The sequence below is a fragment of the Neolamprologus multifasciatus genome, chromosome 7 (genome assembly GCF_963576455.1).
Source record: "Neolamprologus multifasciatus chromosome 7, fNeoMul1.2, whole genome shotgun sequence".
NCBI lineage: Eukaryota > Metazoa > Chordata > Actinopteri > Cichliformes > Cichlidae > Neolamprologus > Neolamprologus multifasciatus.
The window spans coordinates 531,909-555,197 of NC_140445.1; the positions used below are offsets into that span (position 1 = coordinate 531,909).

General features: G+C 43.9%; 1 pseudogene across 1 annotated transcript in view; it reads right to left on the reverse strand.

Annotated features, from left to right (window-relative positions):
* LOC146513352 (zinc finger protein 609-like) overlaps positions 1-13,374 on the reverse strand; it is a 19,795-nt pseudogene extending 6,421 nt beyond the window's left edge. The window contains exons 1-7 of the transcript XR_014875283.1: positions 13,224-13,374; positions 8,934-10,835; positions 8,475-8,837; positions 6,205-6,519; positions 5,912-5,982; positions 5,564-5,616; positions 5,405-5,484 (exon numbers count right to left, since the gene is read on the reverse strand). The product of XR_014875283.1 is annotated as a zinc finger protein 609-like (transcript). The remainder of the gene's footprint in view (positions 1-5,404; positions 5,485-5,563; positions 5,617-5,911; positions 5,983-6,204; positions 6,520-8,474; positions 8,838-8,933; positions 10,836-13,223) is intronic.
* Positions 13,375-23,289: the final 9,915 nt, after the last annotated feature.

Genomic DNA, 23,289 nt, shown 5'->3' on the forward strand with positions numbered 1-23,289 from the left:
AGCGCTTTGCCCCTCATCCTCATCCTCTGTCTGAAAGAATCTCTTCTGATTGGCTGTCCCTCAAAAACAGAAGGTATTTCACCTCTATGACATCACAGGGATCCAAGAGTATAAAAACTGCTGAGCAGAGTGTTTGCAGTCGGCTGGTGGGTGTGTTTCGGTGTCTCACCACGTATTTGTGTAGTACGTGCTCGACGATGCGGGTGGAGGGGATCTCAAAGAGCAGCCGGACGGGTCGCTCTCGCTGCTTCACCGCCCTCCAGTTCTGCTGCAGCTCCTTCGTGGTTAAACGGGAACAGCCGGGCAAGTCCTCTGAAACAGCAAACACAGCGAGTCAGCACCCACTGCTGGACTGGCACACCTGTGGAAAGGCCGCATTATTAGGGGCGTGGCCTCTTTGACTCTGCGTGCTGCTTTAGCAGCTGCCAGCCTCTTTGAAACCCACCTCCCTGCCAGCTCCTCACTGTTTCTGACATGAACCATTGGCTGCAAACACATGAATACCTGACAGATTAAAGCTCAGCGTCACTGTTTACTCGGGTCTGAAATGTGAGTGAGAGTTGACCTAAAAGTTTGGCGTCTGAGTTCAGACAGAAGAAAGAAGAAGAGGAAGGTTAAGAAGGTGAAAGACGACAGAACCTGGAGTCATGGTGTCCACCTCAGTCAGGTCTTCGGCTCCCTGCTGAGCTTCTGCCATCAGGTCCAAACTGCTGATCTGAGGCCAGAGAAGCTCGCTTATCCTCCCGATGTTCACTCAGTGATGGGCAGCTGTGTTTTCTGGCTCTGCTTCATCTCTTTTGGATTCTTTATTCCTGTAAAATAAAACAATAAGAAATCATCCCAACCTTGACTGTGATGGCGATGGGCGTCAGGTAGAGCATTAGTTCTGCTTTTCTCTTCACGAGAGGACACGAGCGTGACGGGCGTCGCGTCATCTGCTGTTTTTAAATGTGCTGCACAAATAACTTTTGAATTGAAGTGAATGTTTGTCCATAAAGCACCACAGCAAAAAAGCTGCATCAGTGTTTTGCTGGGATGTGTCTGCTCCTCTGGCTTTCCTGTTAGCAGTGAGTGCAACGATGTCACAGAGGTTTTAGTGCAGCATAAACTCCAGCAGATGTTTGTCACTCTGGAGCACATTTCAGGAAAATAACAAGAAGTAAATGAAGGAAAGCGACAGAAGCAGACAGGATACGACGAGCGTCACATCTGAGACAATAACCAGGACCGTTTCTGACACCTCATCATTTTTATTGTGCAACAACACGGCAGCAGAGGACGATGTGATTTTGTCTTGGGAAGAAATCACTACTGGAAATCACAGGACTCAGATCCACACACGTCTGCTCTCCAGAACCAGGACGACGTGCTGAGGTCACGGCGGGCGACAAATGTTCATCAGCAGAACGATGAGACAGAAACACAGAAGAGCCGTTTGGAAAGGCAGGAGGTGCAGTGCTAACAGGCTGCAAGAAATATGAATACTGACTCACGTCTGTCTCTATCAGTACTTATCATACAAAAGATACGACACACGTGTGCAAAGAAGTGTCCAGGTTCATCCTGACCATCAACCTTTCTGACTGAAGGTCATTTCTGCCAGCAGGACTTCAGATATAAGCAGTGACGTGATATAAGACAATAACACTGTCAGTCATGGTCTGGCATTCCCAGATCACAAAGCTCAGCAGGACATAAACCGTGTGGAGTCATCAACATCATCAACAGAAGGCAGAAGAGCTTTGAATCAAGAAGTCTGGAGAAGTGTTCCTGCAGGTCCTCACAGAGACGCCAGAGAGCTGCTCAGAGAGTTCAGAGTGAGCTGAAGGATGAAGGTCAGACCGTAATATTCCTCCAAAACTGCCTTCATGGACCTGCAGCCGAGAAACCGATGCAAAGTGTTTATGCAGGTGAGAGAAGTTCACCTGAGGGCTCTTTCAGCGTGCATGCCGAGCGCTGAGAGACGGAGGTTGTGCTGCAGGCAGACGTTTGGACGGCGACTCAGACTTGTCTTCTAGACGTCGTCAAATATTTGTCTACGAGACGACGACAAGACAGGTACCGTCCTCCCGAGTGCACAAAAACACACAAGTGAACACAGCAGCACACAAATCCACACGTCTGTGGACACGTCAGTGCCTGCAGAAACGGCTGTGCTTCACTCCAACACTGAGCAAATGAACAAACTGACAGTTTGAAAAATGAAAGGATCTCTCTGTGCTGAAAAGTGTGAAATAGCCAAATGCCTTGGACACGTAGTGAAAACCTGAGATATTTCATGAAAACTTCATCGTGATCACCGTAACGTTAGGAGATCTGTGGCCGAGTCAGAGCACACACGGGTTCGTGCAGATAAAGACACAACGAGGAAGGTTTCTGCAGGACAAATACATCCGATTAAGAGAGCAGCTGCTAAAAGACAAAGCAGCAAACACATATTTGAAGCTGCTGGTGCCTCTGGAACCCCACCAACATCAAGCTGTAGGATATTTTGGACAATCTATAATCTTCTAACACAAAAACATACAAGTGTTCACTGAAGTAAACACACAGAGCAGTAGCAGATTTTTTTAAAATGTTTTATTTATTTTCATTTGCTGCTAACTGCCTTGTTTTCATTTGTAGTTTTTGTAGTAGGAAGAACTACAAAATCTACAAATAAAAAAGTGCAGTTAACAAATGTAGTGCTCTGCACTATGTGAACCCCTCAGCTGAATTTTTAGGTTTTTCAGTTCAAGCCAATTAAATGAAATCCAAAAATTCAGCCCCAACAATCAAATGATCCCCTATGAGCAAGCACTCTGGCAACGGTGGAGAGGAAAAACTCCCTTTTAACAGGAAGAAACCTCTGGCAGAACCAGGCTCAGGGAGGGGCGGTCTTCTGCCATGACTGGTTGGGAGGTGAGGGGCAAAATTAAATCAAACAAAGGAGAGCACAGCTTATTTATGACAGGTCGGTGGACTGTGGCTGGAAAACATCATTACTGTTTTTAAAGGGTAACTGGTCCACATCCACAATTACAGCTGTAATTGTGGATGTGGACCAGTTACCCTTTAAAAACAGTAATGACATTAAACACTATTCATTTAAGATGTGATGGAATCAAAGTAATTATTTCCAATCAAATGCTGCAAAGGAATATTTTCATGTGACACAGCGTAAATCTTTCCATAAACATAAACAATCCACAATTGTCGATGGGACGTGTGCATGCAAGCACACGCAAGCGGTCCCCGCTCTGTGAGGTCATGATAATAATCATGACCTCACAGAGTGGGACATTCGCTTCAGCCGAAAATCTTACAGGCGACCCAGAAAGCAGCTGCAGGAAGAGCAAAGACATATGCGACAACAGTTAAACCTTCTCCAAGTAGGTTTAGACACCACGAACCAAAGGATTCTCTTTCTGTTGTCTGCTGTATTGTCCCACAGTTTGTGTGAGTTCTTCCATCTCTTTGCTCAATTTTGTGTTTTCTCGACTGAGTTGTCTGTAGCTTTGACTGAGTTCAATGTAGTTTTGACTTAGTTCAGTGTAGTTTTGACTGAGTTGTGCGTTTCTCACCCTGAGTCGTGTGTTTTTTAGTCTGCGTTGTGTGTTTCTTTCGCGGAGTTGTGCGTTCATTTCCCTGAGTCGTAAGTTTTCAAGCCTGAGTTGTGCGTATTCATGCCTGAGTTCATCTGTCGTACGCTGCAGTGGGTCTGCCTGATCTCCGCTTCCCTGTGACATTTCTTTAAAGGTTTAATGCTCAAAAGTGTCAAAAAGTTAAATCTGTGAATGATTTAAATGCAAAGGTTGGCTTTGTCTAAAACAACTGGCTCCTTCTGATTAAACTGTTAAACGAGCTCCTCTATTTAAGGTCTTGGTGGGCGTGGCAGAGAATGTGATGTCGACCGTGACGTCACAATGATCGTTTGAGAAGATCAAAGGAGCGCTGTGGCTCATTCTGCGCATGCTCAGATCAATGAACGGGAGAATTATTTGTAAATACTTTGCTATCTAACAAAGGTGCTTTTAGCAACAGCTGCTGGTGATTCATCGTTATCAACCCTTAAACTCGACAACAACAACAGGCGCTCTCTCACCCAGGAAACACGCAGAGAGAGAGCGTCACCCTGTAACCATGGCAACCGTAAAGCTGCCGCCTGGAACAACAGAACGTAGCTGTCAAACAAAACCCAAACAGTCCTGATCCGCCACAATATGAAACAGGGAAGTACCGCCGTGTAATCCATTTATTTCAACAAAGTAACTGTATTCTAAATACCACCTTTTTAAACGGTAACTGTAACGGCATTGCATATGTATTATTTGGAACCCAGCTTACCTGTAAAAACAGACGAACAGCAGGTAACAGGAACTACTCGGTGCACCAGCTCGGCACCACTCTTCTTCTAGCGAGGTGTCGGCTACTGATGCGTAAGACACCGAGCGCCATCTGCTGGCGGAACTTATATTACAGACATTAACAGTAGTTTTCCCCAAAAGAGACTTGAAGCATAAAAATAAAATGGGAGGCTGCAATTTTCATGTATTCATCTATGTCATAGTGCCACAGATGCCCAAAACCTAATTTATTACATTAAGTAAATGTGAATGGCTAGAAAAATCAAAATCAAAATATGAAATTCCAAAATAAAGTTTTTTAAAAGCCACTGAGGTTACAGTGATCCTAAACTATATGTGCATGTGCTTTGCAGTACATTAGGCAGGTCAGTTCTTTATTAACGAGGCCACATATTACTGAATAAAGTGAATAATATATGGATCCACATCCATAAGCACATTTCTCCATTTGTTTTACGTTTTTAAACCAGGAAATATTTTCTTCTACACAATGAAACCAGAGTCTGCAAGCTTTTTGTTTTGAAAGAAGAACCCTTTTTAATCTGAGCGACTCCCTCCTGCCTCCCATCATCCCAGGACCTGAAGACGTTTCACAACATCAGCTTCTCTCTGGTGTTTTCAGGGAATAAATGAGGACGCTGAGCTCAAGCGCTGCTGCACCAGCTACAGGTTTAATATCAGATCAACAACAGTAGAAAAACAGAGGCAGAGACTACCAGACAAAAAGAAGAGTAGGAAATCCAACATCATCCAACAGCTCTTTAAAATAATTCCTCTGTACAGTATTTACACACACACACACACAGAGCATGTTTACAGCTACACACTGAGGAGGAGGAGCCTGTCACTCAGTCAGTACAAGGAAGCAGTCTGAATACTGCCCTCTGATTGGCCGGCCCTCCTTCATCCAGTGTTCTCTTTATTTCACGTGAAGCTGAGACGCATCCAGGTAACGGTGTGATGTCATCCGGAGCTGAGCCCGTCCTTCTGAAAGAGGTCAGAGGTCACCCAGTCGTCCCTGCAGGTACGTCACTGTGAGCTCTGCATCCCAGCAGCACCTGTTGGCCAACGGGACCGCCCAGAACCAGCAGAACCCAAAGGGACCAGGATCCGGTCCAGCGAGGGTCGGAGCAGTTGGCTGGACGTCCAGGCAGAGATATCAAACATACACAGAACACCACTGAACTGATGTCACAGGAACAGAAACGCTTCTTCACGTGATCCAGTCACATGACTCGGAGAGGCGGAGAGGCTGGCCAATCAGGTGTGCCTGCGGAAAGTGAGAGGAGATCACGGGTCAGAAGATTTTACCAGGGGATGGTTTGAAATTAAAACAAAGAAGAAGGTGATGAGGAGGAGGAGGAGGCTGATGTCCTGTTCAGTAACTCTGGTTTTTTACACTGAGATTCACTGATCTGACCAGTAGGTGGAGCTGCTGCACTGAGACGCCTGAAGCAGGGTCCAAGCATGTTCATGGATGTGATGAGCACCTGCGCAGTCCTCACACATAACTGCTGTGTGTGTGTGTGTGTGTGTGTGTGTGTGTGTGTGTCTTACCGTTCTCACCTCCGTGCGGGCGGGTACATGGACGGGGCGGACGCTTGCTGACTGGCGACGATGGCGGAGGACGAGAGGCCTGAAACAAAGACAGGATGTCAGAACTGAAACTCGCACACGCCACTCATTAAAAGCAGCTGCAGGCTCAGTGGGGTGAAGTGGGCGGGCTCAGAGGATCCCTTTCCAGCTATGAATCATGGGAGGTCAGCTTCACCACGGCTGTGTGGCTGGTCACTAAACTGAGCAGGTTGTCCTCCAGTCCGAGAACACCTGAGCTAAACAGGCAGCAGGCGAGGCTCACCTGAGGGGTAGGACAGGTCGTACAGAGGGTATCCCAGGTGGTGATGGGACTGCATGATGCGCTGCGAGGGCGAGGAGCGTGGCCGGTCGCCCTCCCTTTCTCTCTCCCGCTCTCGGTCATGTGGCGTCTTGCTGTCCTGGATGGACGGCGACTTGCTTTTGTACTGGCTGGCGTGCAGCTGCAGCAGGTCCAGAGCTTTGGCCTCGCTGGACGGCTTCACAGACGGACTTGACCTGGAGGGCTTCTCGCCGTCCTCGCCCGCCCCCACCTTCCCGCCGTACGAGGAGGCGTAGTAACTGGCTGGCAGGTACGAGCCTGGAAAGACAAACATAAAGTTTATGTTTGAACATAAAGGTTCGACGTGATGACGTGGCGGCAGCTTGAGGCAGTGACGTTTCAGGCAGCAGCTCTAAAGGTCAGTACGCCATTTCTCAGGTGATTAGTGAGTAACTGTTCTCCAACAAACTCAGAATGAATCCACTACAAATACTGCAGCAGCTCCGTGTCACCAGCTGTGAACACAACGGCTGAGACGGATCCAAACATCACATTTTATGCATGTGGCTAGAGACCGCCCACAAATGCATGACGCCAAAGGCAGAGGAGAGAAATCGTAGGCGTTTAAATTCATGCCTGCATCTTCAGACTGGAGATATGAAACACGAGAGTTTTATCCTTCACCAAACACACAACAGGAAGGGAAGAGACAACGCCACCTTAACTAAACGCCATCCTATTCCTTCTCACCTCAGTCTACAGCGCCGGATCACAGCAACAGTTTCCACTTACAGTGTGAGTAAAGACAACAACAGAGACTTTGATGCGTCTTTGTTGACCAGCATGTTTGTCCCACAGTGGCCACCGTAGCCAGGATTACACATGCAGTGGTGCTTAAAGATCTTTAAACCTGTCAGAGTTCGGCTGAGCTCTCAGCATCGACTCCTCTACAGCGCTTTGAAAGCATCACGCTTCTTTCGGGGGCCAGTGAAAGTCTGATCATCCGGGTGCGTCGCATTCGTCTAATTTTATATTAACCCTTTAAGACCGACCATGAACCAAGTCTGCCAGAGCTTATATTATATGTTTACATGCTGTGGAGCCATTTTTGGGAGCATTTCAAGTTGCTATACATACAACCATTATAGCCAGATTTTAATAATATATCTGCATTAAGTGCATAGTAACTACATAAATTGCAAAAAAGTGCAATAAACTACAAAAAAATTGAAAATCGTTTTTGTTTTTAACATATATTTCTAGTTAGAGAAATTTAAGAGGCTTATCCCTCAAAACTGTAAATACAAAAAAGTTGCACAAAATAGTTTCCCACCACAGGAAATTTATTTTGAGTGTCTTCATAGTTTTATTTTTGAAATACACAAATTTTTATATACTGCAGGAAAAACGAAATATTATGATGCAAATTTGCTAAAAAGCAGCATATGCATCAAAATAAACTATTTCCAGCAGCAATATGAGTCCTAAGCATCCCAGAAACCACACAGAAAGTCATAAAGTCAAACATAACTTTTAAAAACACCAGTATAGGCTCATGAGGCCCTGATGGTAAAAAACTACATTTCTGCAAAATGACGTCACTTCCGGTTTCGGGCAGGTCATGGCGGACATGCGATAGTTCGCTGACGGACGTAGGAAGTATTACAAACAGCTGATCGGATCAGCAAAGCGTGTTTCTGGAATATTATGTTTTTGTTGCTGCAAGTGCTTTTTATGCAGTTTTTGCAAACTATATGTGGAAGGAAACTGTGACCGAGGACAAGCTGATGGCATAAGATGTAAGTACAACTCCTCCGGTTTCATATGCAAAACAATTATTGCGCTAGCTCACGTGGTTGCAGAGCTACAAGGATTTAAAAATACGTAAAACAGAGCGTGCTGCTCTGACCGGCTTTAAAGGGTTAATGACGTGAATGAAAATGAACAGAAGTGAATTTGAAGCGTCGGCTGGTCTAAAACAGCCTGATCTCATTTGTTTACACAGAAATGTGGAAAAAAGTGAAAATTGGTGGATTTTAGAGGAAGTTGAAGTTCAGCTTCCTGAAGTCTCATCAGCGTGAACAGCTGGCAGGTTTGACCGGCGAGCTTAAACAGAAACCAACAGCTGGCGCTCGCTCGTCCCTCGGGAACCACAAAGAAACGCGGCTTTTAATTTTCGGTCAAACCAAAACACTCGCGCTCCTCGCTGGTTTTCACTCGCCGCCCTCGCGCTCTCTTTGCTGCTGCGCCTGCTTCATGTTTGCGTTTCTCACCTGGGTAATTCTGCATCATGACCGAGGGCATGCCTCTGTACCCGGGGTGGCTCGGCTCGTAGCCCTGGCTGTAGGCGTACGGTCCGTGCATGTAGGGCACGTAGCCCTGATGCTGGGCCAGCGGCGAGGGGAATTGCATGTGAGGCGGGCGCGCCTCCTTCCCGCCCCCGCGGAGCTCCTCGGGGGGCAGCTGTGTCCTACCCTCCGCCGCCTCCTTCGCCGCCTCGTCTTTCTCCTTGGGCGCGGCCTCTCTTCCTTCACCTTCCTGTCCCGCTCCTCCTTCCACCTGTCGTCCTCCTGAAGTTTCGGCGCCTCCGAGTATTTGCTGGGGTAGACGTAGGACCACAGACGCGCGTCGGGCTCCTGCAGAGGGAGAAACCTTCATCAGCATCAAACTAACCTCAATCAATCTGAAAACACAAGCGAGGAGGAAAGTGTGACAGAGGAGGACGCCTGTACCTGTCTGTACCACATGGCGGCTTCGACGCTCGCCGCTCGGCCCGACTCCACCCCCGACTTTGGCTCTTCTTTCCCGTGATGCCCTCCTTCACTCAGCTTGATCTTCAAACCCTCGGGCTGGGCGCCGGGCGCCTTGGAGTCCTCTCCCTTCGCCATGATGACCGACTTGGCCTGTTCCGAAGCCGTGGCGGGCTCTTTGGGCTTCGCTGGGTTCACGCCTCCCCTGGCGCCCAGATCCGTGAGGCTGGGCGCCCTTGACAGAGTGGGCGGTACCGATGCCTTCTGCTTCCACTCTTCTTTCACGGAGGCCTCGCGCTCTTTGCTCTCCGCCTTCTTGTCGGCGTGGCGCTGTCGCTGCTCCTCGTACTGTTGACGGTAGGCGGGGTTAGAGGCCAAGAGGTGGGCGTGGTAGGCCTGCTCGTGGGAGTAGGAGTAGGGGGGGACGTAGTACTGGTTGTAGTAGAGCGGCTGGGTGTACATGTTGGAGCGCTGCTGGATGACCGATGGCTGCGGAGGCCCTGGCTCCGCCTTCCTCTCCTCCTGAGGCTCCTCCTTCACTTTCCCCTCCTCGCCCACCTCTAGCTCCTCCTCTTTCTTCACTTTCACTTGTGCTATCTCACCGTGAGGTGGTGCTGCGGGCGCCGGTCCCGGGCTGGGGTTGGCATAGGTGGGGGAGTAGTAGGCGTCGTAGCTGGGGTAGTACGGCGACTCTTTATTGGACGCCTGAGGGGGAAACAGCGCCTTCTTGGCAGCCTCACGAGGTCCCTGCTCAGGCTCTGGCTTGACCTTCACCCCCTCTGCCTTACCCTCTGCCTTACCCTCGCCAGCATCAGAGATGTCAGAGTAGGCGGGGCTACCGGTCTTGACCGACGTGTCGTCGGCTCCGTTCTGGGTCATGTGAAGCGCGGGCGCCAGGCCGGCCTCCATCCTGCTGGCCACGCCGATGGACGGGCTGGGCGCGTTGTCGGAGAAACTGTACACCTTGTCGGCTTCGGCTTTGATGCTGGCGAGCCGGCTCTGCTGCGCTTCCGAGGAGCCGTTGAGCAAAGCGTCCGACGCCTCGGAGTACGGGCTCTTGCCCTCCTCTGGCCTCGCCGCCTTACCCGTCGCCTTCGGGCTGTCCTCGTCCTTCCCGCCGTCCCTCTTCTTTTTGTCTTTTTTTCTTGTCCTTGGAATGGGCGGGGCTGGAGGCGGGGTCAGTGAGGGGCGCGGGTTTAGGCTGGACGTTTTTCAGCTGGGGGCTTTTGGGTACGGACTGTACCACTGAGCCCAGAGCGGGGGAGGATGCTTGGAGGGAGTACGGCGAGGGAACTCCGGGCGCGCCGAGTCAGCTTCAAGCCTTTCTGTCCCAGTTTCTCAGCTTTCGTCATTTTCTTGACCTTCCTGTCGTCCATGCCGTCGTTACTGGCCTCGTCAGTCAAACACGCCCCCTCCTCGCCGCCGTCCGTCACCTCAGGCTCGGCCTCGCTCGTCTTCTTTTTAACCTTTGATGTCAGCTTGCCTGGTGAGGGGGAGGGGGTGTCGAAGCCCCGACCCTTCGGTGTAGTGGAGCGAGCGGGCGAGATGGTGGCGCCGTTGCAGGAGGCGGGTTCGGGATGGTCGTCCCCGTACTCGCTGTCGCCGTCCTGGTCCAGTCGGACGTCGTGGTGGGCGCGGGCCTGGTGGTACTTCAGTCCGTTGATGTGCTTGTACTTCTTGTTGCAGTTGGGGTGGGGGCAGTCGATGAGGACGGGGGAGGGGCAGGTCCGGTCCATTATTTATGAGACTAAAGACTTCAGCCAGAAACAACCAAAGCAGAGAGGCTCCCACACAGGAAACGTGCAGTCTGAGGAGGTTAGACGAGTCACGAGGTCCGCCTCTTCTTCAATGTCTGTCTGTATGACAGAGGAGCGCCGCCACATCCTAGAGACGGAAAAAAACCCGTTAGTGACACGAGCAGAAACGGCGTCTGCACACTTTAACTGTTGAAGCATAACGAACATGAGATCAACGAGGGCCTTTAATGTCTGGAAATCTTTGTGATTCAAGTATGTTTTTAATAGGAAACAGACCCACACATGAAGCACTGATCAGGTGAACAGCGGCGCCGTTGGGATCAGAACACGTAGAAACGACACGACAATCTGTTTGAGACTTTTTCCCAACATCCACACCGGAATAATAAAAATATAAAACTGATCTGATGACTTTGAAAGAGCGATTTCTTTCTTAGTTAATTTTTTTTAAATAACTGTCACAGATTCAAATTTAACATCAGGGCGACGTTGAGACAGGAAGTGATTCAGTCATGCTTCGTTTTTGCTCACAAACGTCGCAGGATTCAGCTGCCAGATTAACCACAGCGTCATGCCCATCAGTGCTATTCTGCACTCTCAGCTGAGGCAGGAACAACTCAGGACCCGCCCATGTCGCCAGCGGTTATTTCATTCATCTTCATGTTGGACTGGACGCCTCTCGAGATCATGTCGACCTTCTAACATCGGGTTTAATTTTTCTTCTTCAGACTCGTCATTTAAAACTTTGCGTTATCGTTGAATCCGTGTTGTGGCTCCTTCATATTGCTCAAAGAATTTTAGGGGTTTCGAGTTTGGTTCTTAAATATGATTCAGTTTTGTTCATTTTTATTTTTTTTTTTTTTATTTAAATTCCATTTAAAGTGATTTTATTATAGGCTGCGTTTCATGTTTTGGCTGCTGTAACAGGAAGTCTTTTGGATAACAGACGTCTCACCTCATCGTAAGCACATGTCATACTTTGAACTAAAAATCTTCACTTCAGTTTCTGAAGTTTGAGGGCATTTAAACATTCAGTATCAACAGGTATAAAGTCTTAAGCCACTCATTTCTTTAAATTTTGCTTACTGGGAGCCTCCAGATTTCTGAAGGTCTTTTAAAGTTTTTATTTGGACATTGGCTGCTTTTTCACTCATTTCCAGTCCAGTCCTTGTACCTGAGATTTTGTTAAGACTCTGAACTTTGACTTATGAATCACTCAAAGATAAAAAGGCTCCTGACTCAAGGGATGCACCAGTGCTGTGTCCACACATAATAGGAAAAAGTTTGATCTTTAGGCTCTTTGTCACCAGCTGCCTGTCACAAAAAATACATTTGTTCTTATTTCATTGGCTGAATCTAAAGTACAGAAGATATCACGATTTGAAAGACAAGATGGTGTTTTTGCATCTGGACCTTCAGCTGACCGTCTAACGTTCACTGCAGCCTCATCAGAGGGCTGGCTGTCCAGAATCAGTTCTTAAGGGAAAGCAGGGAGTTAAGGCTGAGCTATGCCACATTACATATAAAACACGGTGGAGGGTCTCATTTGTATTTTAGTCAGTGGTGTTTGAGATCTTTGAAAAGCACCATCAGAGTTTGATCAACCGTGCAAAACCATCGGGAAAAAGGATTTTCAGCCTGACAAAGATGCCAAAAACTGCCTGAAGAGAGAAATAGTGGAGTATTATCAGTCTTGGATGAACATTACTGAAGCAGTCTGGGATCATCCTGACACAGAACAGAACAAAGAGGCAGAAACATCCAAAAGAGCTTTGAATATCCTTCAAGAAGCCTGAAGAACGATTCCTGAAGCTCCTCACAGAAACGTCTGGCTACGCTGAAGAATAAAGCGCTCACACCAAACACTTACTTTTAATCTCACTAGAATTACACTCCCATTTTTGGCTTATTAACTACATTTCCATGTATGCTTGGCACACGTTTTCCTACAATATATAAAGACATGAGATGATTTAAGACTTTTGCTCACTCCTGTCCCAAGACCAAACGTTCCAGTCTTTGTATATTAAAGATTGTTTGCTCACAGGGTTCTCAAAAACTGATTTATTGATCATTTTATTCCTAAAAACATCATTAAAACTGTTTTTTTAGTATCATTTTATTTTGGCCGCTGTTACCTTTCACCTTAATGACAAAAAGACACGAACACTTCCCCCAGCACCTGATTATTGATTACAGATTATTGATAACAGAGCGTCTCACAGCAGCGTTAGGTGGCTCGTTAGCATGCTAACATGAACTAGCAGTGTGCTCATTCAGCTTCTTTAAAGACGTGCAACGTTAGCTGGCTAACGTTAGCCCCACAGTCGCGCCTGTGTTCAGTCAGCTGTTGCTGGTTTAAGTGGTCAGAGAGAGGATGACCACACACTGAATCATCCCACAGCAGTTGTAGCCAAACATTCCGCGAGCTAAGCTAACCGTTAGCCAGCTAGCTAGCTATTAATAAACCTAGCTATCAGTGTTTCCTGAGCACAGCGCGCGGCGTCTCGTGTACCTGCAGATCACAGTCCCGTGTCTCCATCCGTGTCTTTGGCTGAAGCTGGCACCATGCGTTTCATCTCTCCTCCAGCCTACATAACCGGACAAACAGCTTGTTGTTATTATTGTTGCTGCTGCTCGTGCTGCAAAATATGAATATTGCTATGCCTTGCCTGGACCCGTTCTTCTCGCAGTGGCCAAAATCTCGCGATCGTTGGCAGGTCGACGAGTGCAGACTTTATATGACAGCGAAACAGCTGAACTCAATAATGAGGATTACTTTCAACAACAACAATAAACTTTAATTGTTCTAAATCGGAATTAGAAAAAAATTAAAAAGCGATATTAAAACATTAGAAAATACACGAAATACAAACTAAATATTTTAAGACATCGATAAAACGTTATGGAAAAAAGCCAGTCTATTGAATTTATTTTGTGTATTTCTTTTAATAAAAAACTGCTCTACTAGTAAGAGAAAGATTTGCCATTTACTGTTACTGTAGAAGTGATATTACTATAAGACTAATATCTATAACTATAATTTCCCATATTTTCAAATTTAACATGAGAAAAACTGTACCTTTAACTCACCATACAGCCACTAGATTTTCATCAAACAGCTGATAAAAAAAACGTATAAATAAACATAAAAAGAAAAAATAAATCAACGTCTTGATGCATGCTCAATCATTCAGGTAAGGAAATCCCAAAAGGTTGATTCTGTTTATCTGCACGTAGCGTCACTGAAAACACTACGTGCAGAGAGACAGAATCAAGCTTTTTGGGAAATAAATATACATTTACAGGATGTTAAAGGAAATAAAATACAAGAAGAGCACCTCCTCTACCTATTCTGTGTGGAATCCACAATATAAGGGAAGGAAATCTTTTTCCTGCTGTTTTTAATCAAGTAAAGTCAGGGTCTAAGCGATAACTAGTCAATAATTTAAAGGAAAGCAGCAAATCTTCACGTCTGAGACGTGAGAATAATTTGTTTCAGGCATCTTTTAAAGGGAAACAACTAAAGGAGAGATAATCAAATGAAAGAAGAGCCGAACAAATGTCTTCATTGCTTCAAGTGACAGGTTGAGTTAATATACTCGGTTTTATGGCCGTAAAGTCTAACATTTAAAATGAAATGATAATCAAACCAAAATGACAATTATATTATATTTCATTCTCACTTTATTGTTTTGGCATGTTTATGCCAGATATATATGATGTATATATTGACAAATCAAAACATATGTTTTTTTTTCAGTGCAAAGAACAAGTAAAAAACATGAACATCACATTTAAATCAGTATTTTTATTTTTTATTATTATTTTTTACATTGAAGACATTTGTGGCTTTAACAGCTTATATCATAAATAATAATCAAACTGGGATCATCAGACATCCAAAAACAAAACAAAATAAAACACTAAAAAGTCTCACTGTGTCTGTTTAGTGTCGTTGTGTGTCCGACTGCAGCCATGAAGCTCTTTGGAGCCCTTTGGTGTTGCTCTGTGGGCCTTTGTGCTCCTTCAGTCTTTTTATGTTTTTCAGTTTCTTGTGCCCATATCACTTCTCTTCATGGTAAATTTTCATCATGTTTTACTTATGTTGTGTCTTTTGCATTTGTTTTTATCTATTTTCTGGTCTGTTTTCTCTTTTTTAGCCCTCCAGTATCTGTTTGTGTCATTTTACACTCCTTGTTCTGAAGGAAAGGACTGTGATGCAGTTTTCTGCCTCGCCACTAGAGGGCGCGGCCGTTTTGTGAGTAATGTTTTTGACTGGGATGAAAAATGGCAGTTTATGTGGGTTCAATGAGAGTGTGCGTCCATAAGACTGGTGAGTTACAGGATATTTCTTGTGTAAGAAGGATAGCCTGTATATTTTATCGCTCTGGACATCCTCTGTTTGTACATTTGCTATAAGCTAAGTTATCGCTAAGCTAAGCTAAGCGGGCTAAGCTAAGCTAAGTTCACCTAGGCCAAACTGAGTTTGGTTTGAGTTGGTGATTTGTTATGTGTATTTACCTTCTTTAGTTGGCATCATAAGTGAGTGGGGCACAAGAGTTAAGTGATGGAAAGATGTTTATTTTCTTTGTTGCCAAATATGGTTCAGACTATAAGTAAAGGCCGCCAGCTTAGTAGTAGGGCCTATAAGACAAGTATGTGGCTGTAATATGTTATATGGTGATTCTTGTTGTCTATAATTTGATTGTAATTTGTGTTCTGTTTTTCCATTCTGTTTGTAGAACCACACACACACCCACACACATACCCACATTCACGCTAAATCTGCCATTAAAGAGCTGAACGATCATCCCCTGTCCTCGTTATTTTCTGGAGGGTCATAGTGGCACTTGACCTGTGCACACCCTGCGATCACCACTGTAGAACTGAACCTCATATCAGAAATCATCATAACACTCCTTCACGGTCCTTTTGGATCATCTTTCTCTTATTTCTTTGTCTTTTTATGATGGTGTGGCAGGGTGTTATTACAGCATCAGTGAGAAGGTTCTGGATTTGAACAGCTTCGTGTCGGGCCTCCTTTTAGCCGGTTAGTTCTTCTGTACAGACCTTTGTGGTCGCTGTGCACGTGCTGCAGGTTATATTTGGGCCATATTTGGTGTTGTCTGACAGCTCAGGATGGATCTTCATGCTCAGCTCCTCCGCCGGGCCACCTTACAGAGTCAGTGTGTTGTGATGTTTGCAATCCAGCCTGCAGGATATTCGCTGCAGTGGAGCTTGAGGAGTCTGCTGCCTCAGGTCTTATATTCTCCTTCCAGTGACTGTTTTGATCTTTACTTTGTGTCATCTTGGAAAAAATAAAATACTAATAAAAAGTCTCTCTGTGTCCGTTTGTGTCTGTTTCTGATTATTTTATCAAACGTCACACAAAGAGTTGGTCAAGGTTCTGCGCACAACATCCATTTATGATGTTAGAGGGAGAAACTCAACAACCCGTCAGCTTCTGACCGGATTTATGTGAATGACGGGATTCACAAGTAAAATCTTGTGATTTTTAAAAACAGGAGTAAATCTGTGCTTGTGGAATAATCCTGAAATCATGATTTATGAGAACAAGAAAATATTGTTAGAATTACAAAAAGGTGGAGCTCTCTGGAGACTCGGGGAGCTTCTCCACCCCTCAGAACAAAATCATTTAGAAGGATGTGATTTTTTAAAAATTCAGAGATATTTAAACTGGATTAAGTGACACGGAAACACTTCAGCTCCTGCTACTCACAGATGTTGTTTAATTATAATATCTGTAGTTACCTTCCAGAGTAATCTGAGTAATATTTATATTTCCTCACATTTATAGTGACGATCAAAGAGAAACCTGTTGTTAAAGGTAAAAATATTCAGACGGGCTCTGCAGCTTTAAAGCAGCTCAATGTGTTTCTATAAGCTCTTTCTTTAAGCTGAACAACCAACCTGAGAAACCAAGTCAGGATTTAAGAACAAAGTGACGTTACTGGATTTAAAAAAAAAAGGTTCACCTGGAAAAAACCTCCAGAACCACAGAGAAGAAAAACTAATTTTATTCAGAGCGTCTGAACCTGCGTGAACACGTGAACACCTTCTCTGCAAATTATGTAGATTTGATTATTCTTCTGCAGTAAGTTTAAACCAGGAGTCAACAAATCTGTCCCCGGAGGGCGGGGTTATACATGACCTGAGCCAATAAAGACTGATTCAAACTACAAAGTCAATGGTGGAATTAAAAAAAAAACAAAAAAAACTTACCTGCTGGGAAAAGGTTTAGTAGTTATGAGCAAAGTCTTTAAAATTCGTTCAAATCCTCATATTTAATCATGTTTACAGTAAATATAAAGGATCTGATGGTTCAGCTTCAGGACTGTGTGAAAACCGCAGTACAACAACTGGCCAGCAGGTGTCAGCAAAGCCTCAGGTCTGTTACAAATGTTAATAATAAACCTGAGCGAGTACATTACTGATGCTCTGTGCTTCCCTCGTTATCATGTCTGTGGGCACCTTCCAGAACAATCTGAAGAGTTTCATCTAAAGAGAGAAGTTTAATGAAGAGCTGCGTGGGCTCATTTGGTTTAAAGATGTTTCTGCAGTAAACGTAAGAGCAGGGATGGGACAGTTTATTAGGCATTACACAGACTCGTCCTCCATGAACTGCCATAAATTACAGCATGAATAACAAGCAGGATATAGACCTGCACAGCCCAGAGGGATGTGAGCACACTTACAGACGGCAGTGTTTTGTAGGTTTGCTGCTGAAGTAATTTCTGTGGGTTTAGTCTTCCTGCATAAAATCACTTTTCCTGAAAGGTTTTTTCGCTCCTCGCTGCAGATGTTAGCTGTGTGGCTGTGATGAGCGTGCTCAGCCTGAAAGCTCTCATGCAGCAGGTGAAACATCTCTGATTGGTGAAGCTGAGGTGTAAATATTTCCCCGAGTGCGGCTTTCCCAACTCTGTAAAGGCGGTGAGCGTGACGAGGCTGCCGTCTCTGATGTTTGAGTTCATTTTCTGTCCTAATCACTGAAACGTGTTCCAGCTGCTGTGTCTGTGTTTTATTTACAAATGCTTTTCCACATCTCTGCTCTGACCCGCTGACAGCCTTCCCACCTCCAGAGTCCAAACTGGGGTTAATCTGGTCCTGATGAAGGACACCAGGTCACCCTGCTCGTGTAAATGTTTTTTTCTTTTTCTTTTTTAAGGTTGTGACTTTAAAGACTTAAAACATCAATGAGAGGATTTTTTTCTGCAGGTTCGAAGGTAACTTGGATTTTAAAAGGACGACAAACATGGTCACGTGACTGAACTGGGAGAACAGGATTTGTGTACAAAGAGCTGAATTGATGTAAGTTTAAATTTAAAGTTGATGTAAATTAAACTACAACAAACAACAATTTTGTATTTTTTGTATTCATTTAACAGGATGGATGATGTGTGAGGGGGCGGGGCTGAAACCTTTAATGAGAAACTGCTGAAGGGCTGAAAAATACTCCATTACAATTATTTGTTTCTCTGTGTTTAAAGATCTTTGAGACTGAATGATTAAATCTGATGTTCAGCAGTCTTGCTGCAGAGCTTCATCAACATCAGCAGAAACTGACCTTTACTCACATTATGAAGATGCTTTTATTCCTTTATGTTAAAAAGTCTTAACAGTGTTTGTATTCATTTATTTGGGACAATAATAATGAGAGCATCGGTTTAAAGAGCAGGGAGGATACAGGTCACAGCTGAGCTGGAGACCTCATCCCTGATTGGACCTTTAAGAAACAAACTGTTAAATGACCCCAAGTGAGACGATGAACCTGTGGTTAAATAATAAATCAGAAAAACTGATCCCCTTTGAAACGTTGAGTTATTAATGGGAAAAATACAGCTGCTGGTTATAAGAAGAGAAATCCTCATTTTCTGTGTTTAGGTTAAAATAATTAGGCTGGTAAATGAAACCTGTGGACAGTTATTAATGTTATTACTTTAAAATAATCTGCAGATTAAATCTAGCGAATGCCGTCTGCTAACCTGAAGTAAGACTCTGACCACCAGGGGGCAGCGGTTTCCTGATCAGGGCATCTGAACGAGTGTTTAAGGACGCCTGCTGACACTGCTCCATCGTGTGGTTAATGTTGGTATTACATGACCGTAACCTGGCCCAAATTGAGGTTCAGTCCACCTTAAATACAGATGTTTGGGACATGAGGTCAGCCTCAGTTTATTTACAAGGTTTTAAACAGGAGTTTACAAAAAGATCAGTCAGTTCTCACAAGTTTAAACTGTTCAATAAAAAAATGTACAAGTACAACAAATATGACGTACTGGGTGAAATTATGTATATATAAATACAGAGCTGCAGAGAAACAGGATTATCAGTGAAAATGTGACGTTTGTAAACTTTAAAGGTGAGCTGTGCTGCTGAGCAGACTCTGTGTTTATCCACAGAACGATTTTCATTCCTGAATTTTCTGAACATTTGACTTTAAATTCAATTTCCAATTTCATTTTATATATTATTATTATTAATATTATTTATTTATTTCTAAGTTTGGTGATTAAAAACAAACCTGAGATGTGCTTTGCTATTATGATTAGCATGTATAATCCACAGTGAATATTTCATCTTGTTTAATGACATTAATTTAAAATTGAAAAAGAAAACTATAATTCCCAAACTTCCTTAAGCCTGAAGAAACAGCACAAAACGACACCTGTACAGGTAACTTCAACCTGTGACCTTTACAAAGTTTATTTACAGAAATGAACTTTGTTAAATAAAAGAGTCTGATTTAGTAAATCCTGATGGACATTCAGATGTTCTTAATGAGATTTGTCTATAAAACAATAAATAAATAAATACATTTGTAAAAAGCAGTTGTACATTGTTTGATGACAGCACTGAAGTGCAGGACTACGAGGATAAGAGACGCTTGGAGGGAGGAACTTGGGCATAGAAATATCAGAATCAATGTGGGACAAATGCCTATCAACAAATTCATTCCTGCTCTGTTAACAGCAGACATCACTTAATACAATTTAAAATTGTCCATTGGCTACATTATTCCAAACGTTCGGCTACACAAAATTTATCCTTCAACTTCCCCCATATGTGACAGATGCAAAAACATCAGAGAGCACATTGGCTCACGCTTTGGCATTGCCCCTCATTGACCCATTTTTGGTCCAAAATATTTGATTGGTACTCTAAAGCTTATGGCGATTTTCATCTCACACAATCCAGAAATTGCAGTTTTTGGCTGTGTACGTTCCAGAACTATCCCTGCAACGGTGCCAATCGACCTTGGAATGATGATTGCGAAAAGACTTATTCTAAAGGAATGGAAGTCCGCCTGCTCTCCCTCCTTCAGTGTCTGGCTCAATGACATGTTATCAGTCATTCAACTGGAAAAAGTTTGATACCTGCCAAACACCTGCAGCAAATGTTTTCTTCAAAATCCTCGGACTCCGTTTTGTACTCACCTTGAGAAAGCTCACGTTGTATAAACATGTACCATGGCACTGCAAATTCCCTGTTTATTACATATTCATGACATTCTAATTCATTATGGATACTGTGTAGTTTCTCATTTTAATGTTTTTCTTTCTTTTGTCTTTCCCTATTGATTATTATTATTGTGTTATTTCTTGTCCTATCATCTCAGCGCCTGAGCTGTATTTGTTTGTTGAGGGGTTTCTATGCTGAAAAAATTAAAATAAGATATTGAAAAAAAAAAAAAAGCAGTTGTCCTCCTCAGTAAGCTGGGGGGGGGGGGGGGGACTAAATAATAATAAAATAATAATAAAACATGGGTAAAAGTCATTGTTGATGCTCCATAAAGAGATGATCAGTGCAGAAAATTCATGTCAAATATTCAGTTTTAAGTCAAATTTATTAATTCAGGAAGATCTTTGATCAACATGTATTTTGTAGACATGAGAACAAATTATATGCTGCGTAAAAATCAGACCCAAAACGAGCCGACGTGAAACTGAGTCACATGAGTGTGGATCACAAAACAAACAAACATACAGCCTGGGTTGTTGTTGTTTATTAAAAGGCCTCGGCACTGTTAACACACACTGGTGTAAATGTTAATGAAGTCGTGAATCCTCAAGATGGTATTGTCAGCATAAACAGTGCAGATGTTGTACGCAGGAGGAAGAAGTCCTTTCTTCAGCTAAAAGTGATGCAGAGGTGAAGGCGACTGGGGGGGGGGGGGGGGGGGGGAGGAAGAGCTAACATCAGCTTCAAAACTGACTTTGCAGAATGAAGCTGGACAATATTTTACTGTTGGGAACATTAGAAAAACTAAGGCAACCTATTAGAGAACCACTGCAAACTTTAATGAACTTGACGAATATATGGAGGCCCAGTGTAGCTCACAGTGTGACCACAGGCTGAAGGTCGACTCCTCTGCACCTACAAATATGCTATTTAATAGTCCCCCAAAAACCTGTTTGATAAATATGTAATACTTTGATTCCTTAATATATTCTTAATCAGTGGTTAGCAGATTGGATCCTGACACGATCAATACAGTTAATAAACTGAGTTCATGTGCAGAGTGAATAACAGGGGCCTAACGTTGATCCCTGTGGGACTCCTTTATCAGAGATGATATAATCACACAATCAGAACTGTTTTCACTGTTTAAGAAAAGTTGCTTCTCAGTAGCATCTACTTTTTTGTTCCACGTGTGCACAATATAAAAGCTCTTGAACTGTAGATGACTGGTTATTAGAGATTTAAAATGAGCTCAACCAAATAGAAGAGAAATGTTACAGAACAGAATTGTGATGATTGCAGAACGTTGGAGACGAACTGCAGTTTGTGCAGAGTGAATAACAGGGGGCCTAATGTTGATCCCTGTGGGACTCCTTAAAATGAAGCTAATCTTAGAGGATGATTTCTCTGCTCCCTTTAAACCGATTATCATCATCTTCACACAAACCATTTCTACCTTTTTATATAAAGTTTGATCTTTTGTCCTTACAGGTCGGGGTACAGGTTTGCTCCTCGTATGATCTCGTAAACGTCAGTGTGATCATCCTGATTCTTCTTGTGTGGTTTTACGACAAACAGCCGTCGTCTCCCTTCTGATTAAACTTGTTGACGCTTCTAATGTTCATTTTTCTCCTTTTTCCATTTAATAATAGATCTGCGTTCTCCTTGGAACTTTTACCATAAACGAGAAGGAACACTCATCTGTTTGTAACAGTCACCGTCCCCCTGCTAATCTGATTGGCTCTGAAGGCAGACGTCACTGATTGGATTACATTTACTCTCCTCTTCCTCCACCAGCTGTCTGATTGGTTGTGCAGCTGTTAGCTGGGCCCATATTGCTGTCGGCTTTAAGAATCGCAGGTGGTGAATTTGAGCGTTTGGTTGAACAGGCGCAGAGCTCCTCTGCAGATCAGCGCGAACCAGTAAAGCTGGAGAGGCCAGAGCAGGGCCGTCCCCAGGTTACACTGCCATGGGGCCACCAGGGCACCCGGTACATCGGCATCGATGTATACCTGAAACACAAGGCCAGGGGGCGCTAGTGATCAAAGTTACACTGACATTTTAATACTTTTTTTAAATCAACATTCATGTTGAAGACGAATACTTAAAACTGTAAAACATCGAGAACTATTTTGAATGTTTCTGCTTGTGTCAGGTCATCATGGAGTTTTATATCTCTGAGGCCCCTCTGCTGGCTTCCTAAAGTTTAGTCTGAACTCTGAATCCTGCAAAGCTGCGATGAGATGTGGCTCAGACATTCATGAACAACTCGAAGTCAGTTCAAACGCAAAAGAGCAAATTTTAATACAAGAATAATTACACGACAGCGATTAGTAAATGAAGTAGAGTTTCAGTTTCTCTGCAGTGATGGGTCGGTCGCGAACGAAATGGCTCTTAGAGCCGAATCTTTGACGTAAACGACGCAAGCCGTTTTTTTTTTTTCTTTCTCTCTCTCTCACACTTTTTTCTGCACGGAGCCTTGTGCTTTGCACTGAGCAGAGGGGGGGGGGGGGGGGGGGTGCGGTAGTTTACACTCAGTAGCACAGGAACAGAGCGGGAGGGAGAGAGAGAGAGAGCCAGGGACAACAACGTCACATTAGAAAGGTATAGTAATCATCCACAACTATTTTCAGTTGCAGATGATAAAGGATTCAGAAAGTTTATTCATGCAGGTCCATATGACAGAGAATGTGCATCTTCTTTTTGTTTTTATATTTTAATTTATATTTAATTGTGTTGTGGTTTGCAGTGTTTTGTGTTGTTTCACTTTAAATTTGTAAAAGGAAAAAGCTGAAAATTTAAACAGTTAAAAGTTCAAATGTGAATAGTTGGTTCTTTGTATTATATGATTTATTTATTACATTTTATGGGAATAAATAAAGTATAATTACGGTGGCCCCTAGAGACAAAACACATAAAAAGACAACAGAAGTGCTCCAGGATGCTAGGGGGCAGTGTTGAGCTTTTGTTACCTAGTGGCTACACAATCCAGCAAGTACCAACGACCGGATTTGGTGTGTGGTGTAGTAACAGGTAAATGAACATTTTTTTTAATTATTTGGAATATATATGAGTGCTTGTGTATAAATACACAAACA